This window comes from Macaca fascicularis, chromosome 7, assembly GCF_037993035.2.
Source record: "Macaca fascicularis isolate 582-1 chromosome 7, T2T-MFA8v1.1".
In the NCBI taxonomy this organism is placed as follows: Eukaryota; Metazoa; Chordata; class Mammalia; order Primates; family Cercopithecidae; genus Macaca; species Macaca fascicularis.
The window spans coordinates 124,529,635-124,534,112 of NC_088381.1; the positions used below are offsets into that span (position 1 = coordinate 124,529,635).

At 36.2% G+C, this 4,478-nt stretch overlaps 1 pseudogene; it reads right to left on the minus strand.

Moving 5' to 3' along the window:
• Positions 1-3,510: 3,510 nt before the first annotated feature.
• On the minus strand, positions 3,511-3,831 carry LOC107130423 (large ribosomal subunit protein eL42-like; annotated as a pseudogene).
• Positions 3,832-4,478: the final 647 nt, after the last annotated feature.

Here is a 4,478-nt window from a genome sequence, read left to right on the forward strand (position 1 = left end):
CCCATCAGAATAGCTATTACTAAAAAGACAAAAATTAACAGATATTGGTGAAGATGCAGAGAAAAGGGAACTCTTACACATGGTTGGTGGGAATGTAAACTACTAAAGCCACTATGGAAGATTGTATGGAGATTTCTCACAAAACGAAAAATAGAATGACCATTTGATTCAGCAATCCCACTACTGGGCATCTACCCAAAGAAAATGAAATTAATATATCAAAGGGATACCTGCACTCACATATTTATTGCAGCACTATTCACAATAGCAAAGCAATAGCAATAGCAAAGATATGGAATCAGCAGATGAATGAGTAAAGAAAATGTGGTATATATACACAATGGAATACTATTCTGCCATAAAAAGAATGAAATCCTGTCATTTGAAGCAACTTGGATGGAGCTGGAGGTCGTTATGTTAAGTGAAATAAGCCAAGCACAAAAAGACAAATATCGCATGTTCTCACTTATATAAGGGAACTAGAAAATTTGATCATATGAAGGAAGGAAGTGGAATAACAACTAACAGAGACTAGGAAGGATGAGTGGGGTGACGGAGGAGGAAGAAGAGAACTGGGTCAAAGGGTACAAACATACAGTAGTAAAACAGAATAAATTCAATGTTTGATAGCAGAGTAGGGTGACTATACTTAACAAAAATGCATTGTACTTAGATGCCCTGAAAACCCTGACTTGATCATTATGCATTATATGCATGGAACAAAATTTCTCATGTGCCTCATACGTTTGCATCAATAACTAAAAAATAAAACTTTGTGACCTTAGGCAAGTGACAATTTCAATGAGCCTGTTTTCTCTTCTTTAAATTAGAAATATTGAAATCTACCCCACAAGACTACTGTTAGCATTAAATTAGACAATATAACCGTGAGTGCTCAATAAGTGTTGGCCTTGACCATCCTACTCATTGAGCCTCTGCTTCCTTAAGGGTGGCTTTGAGACACAGAGAAAGTGCTCTGGACTGGTCATGAAGAAACTTGGATGCTGGTCCCAATTTTCTTTCTTCACATAGCATGAGGACTATGATTTTTGTTCTACATGGAGGCAGAGGTTGCAGTAAGCTGAGATCATTCCACTGCACTCCAGCCCGGGCGACAGTGCGAGACTGTCTCAAAAAACAAAAAAAAATGATGGTTGTTGGGGTTGTTTTCTTTCCAATAGATTGCGGGCTTCTCTAGGGTAGGGACTTTGACAGGCTTGGCACATAGTAGGCATGCAAGCAGTGCTTACCTTGATGCATAGAAGTTTGTCATGTCAGTCAGTCAGTGAATAAAGAAAGCAATATTCTAAGCAAAGTGCAATGTTCTGGACTCCAAAAAAATAGCACTGCGTGGTTAGGAAAAATGAGAAGTTCAAAAATGAAAAGGATATAGGCAAGAATTTGTGGGGCTACGTTTAGGGCAAATGATACCATCTTGACAGTGAAGAGTCTTTTATGTCATAGTAAATATTTTTTTAAATTAGTAGACTTTTTTTTGAACAATTTTAGATTTATAGAAAAATTGGTTGGAAAATACAGTTTCCACCCTCTCTTATCCCCTCTTCTCTTCCCCATCAGTTTCCCTCATTAACATCTTGCATTAGTGTGATACATTAGTTACAGTTGATGAGCAATATTGATACACTATTATTAACTAATATCTATAGTTTACATTAGGATTCACTCTTTGTGTTGTTCAGTTTTACGGGTTTCAACAAATGCACACCGTCATATACCCACAAGTGTGAGTCACACAAAAACAACCTCATTGCCCTAAAAGTCTCCTATTTTCTACCCATTAATCCTCCTCCATCTTCCCTGAAGCCTTTGGCAACCATGGATCTTTCTACTGTCTATATTTTTGCTTTTTACAGAATGTCATATAGTTGGAATCATATAGTATGTAGCCGTTTCAGAATTACTTTTTCTTTTTTTAAAAAAGGAATTTTTAGAGGCAGAATCTCACTTTGTCACCCAGGCTGGGGTACAATGGGATGATCATAGCTCACTGCAGCCTTGAACTCCTGGGATCAAGGGATCCCCCTACCTCTGCCTCCTGAGTAGTTTGGACTATAGATGCTAGTTACCTGGCTAATATAGGCCTGGCTAATATTTTTATTTTGTAGAAACAGGACCTTGCTACATTGCCCAGGATGGTCTCAAACTCCTGGCCTCAAGTCATCTTCCCATCTCATCCTCCCAAAGTACTGGGATCACAGGTGTGAGTCATACTGTGCTTGGTCCAGACTGGCTTATTTTACTTAGCAATGAGCATGTAAGGCCCCTCTGAGTCTTTTTGTGGCTTGATAGCTCACTTCTTATTACAGACTAATATTCCATTATATGGATATACTTGAGTTTGTTTATCCATTTGCTTATTGAAGGATATCTTGGTTGTTTTCAAATTTTCGACAATTGTAAATGTCAAGTTTTTGTGTGGGCATACATTTTCAACTCATTTTTGTAAAACACCAAAGAGTGTGATTGCTGGGTCATAGGGTAAGACTATGTTTAGCTTTGTAGGAAACTGCCAAACTGTCTTCAATAGTGGCTATACCATTTTGTATTCCCACCAGCAATAAACGAGAGTTCCTGTTGCTCTATATCCTCACCAGGATTTGATGTTGTCAGTGTTTTGGTTTTTACCCATTCTAATAGATATGTAATGGTACCTCACTGTTGTTTTAATTTGCAATTCCCTAATGTTGAGCATCTTTTCATGTGCTTAATTGCCATCTCTATATCTTTTTTGTTGAGATATCAATTCAGATCTTTCACCCAGTTTTAAATGGGGTTGTCTGTTTCCTTACTGTTAAATTTGAAGAGTTCTTTGTGTATTTTGAATACAAGTACTTTATCAGGTAGGTGTTTTGCAAATATTATCTCCCAGTCTGTAGCTTGTCTCTTCATTATCTTAATAGTGTCTTTTGCAGAGCAGAAGTTTTTAATTCTAATAAAGTTCTTTTTGATTTTTTTCTTTCTTTCATGAATCATTTGTGTGTGTGTGTTATATCTAAAAAGTCATCACCCAATCCAATGTTATCTAGATTTTCTCATATACTATCTCAAAAAGTTTAATAGTTTTGCATTTTACTTTAGGCTGATGATCCATTTTGAATTAATTTTGCAAAAGGTGTAAGATTTACATCTAGATTCTTTTTCTTTTTCCTTTCTTTGCATGGTCCAGTTGTTTCAGCATCATTTGTTGCAAAGAATATCCTTTCTCCATTGAATTGCCATTACTCCTTTGTCAAAAATCAGTTGGCTATACTTGTCTGTTTCTGTGAGTCTATTCTGTTTCATTGATCTATTTGTCTATTCTTTCACCAATACCATACTGCCTCGATTACTGTAGTATTATCATAAGTCTTGAAGTTGGCTAGCTTCAGACCTCTGACTTTTTCTTCAATATTGTGTTTACTCTTCTTGGTTTTATTTGCCTTTCAATATAAACTTTCTTTTTTTTAACTCAAGATTTTATTGTCTTCCTAATCAAACAAAAGATGACACTTAGAACTGGATGACTTGGCCCTCTCTCTTCTTAACTCCTCCCCATTCAAAACGCTTGCATCTCTTCATAACCAGCATTCTTTCAGATCTGCAGTTGGGCTCAATGCACTCAAGCCTTAGCACAATCTTCTTTGTAATTTTAACCTTTTTCCAGAAAATTGGCTTAGTTTTCCCACCACAGCCGCTCTTCTTCCTGTCATAATACCACTTTCCCTGGGCATACAGAGAATCCTTGCCCTTCTTGTGCTGTATCACTTTGTGGGGTTGGTGCTTGCCTCACTTCTTACAGAAAGTGCGGTGGGTTTTAGGAACATTCACCATGTTTGCGGGAGTGCTATCGGTAAGGAAAAAAATAAACATATAAACTTTCCAATCAATTTGTTGATACTCACAAAATAACTTGCTGGAATTCTGATTAGCATTGCATTAAATCTATGGATCATGTTGGGAAGAACTGACATATTAATAATATTTAGCCTTCCTATCCATGAGCATGGAATATCTTTTGATTTATTTAGCTCTACTTTGATTTCTTTCATAGGTTTTTTAGTTTTTCTAACATAAATGTTGTACAAATTTTGTTAGATGTACACCTAAATATTTTATTTTTTTGGTATGTTAATGCAAAGATGTTTAACTTTATATTACAGGTGATAGCAAGTCAAAGAGGTTGCTATACAAGAGAATAATATTATACATTTATCTTTGAGATGTTTCTACTAACAATGTGGAAGTTGGACTAGATTTGGGTAAGATTGGAGGTAGGAAGACCAGTTAAAAGAATTTTTTTTTTAATGTGTACAAACAAAAGTAAAGTCTTTAACCGAGGAATTGGCAGATAGGGAGAACAGGAAGTCTCAGTCAAGAAATCAGGCAAATAGTAAGGATTTGCTATTTAGTAAGGTTCTTTTCCTGAGATGCCTAGGTAGACAGACATTCCAACAGCCTTGATGACTCTACACTAATCT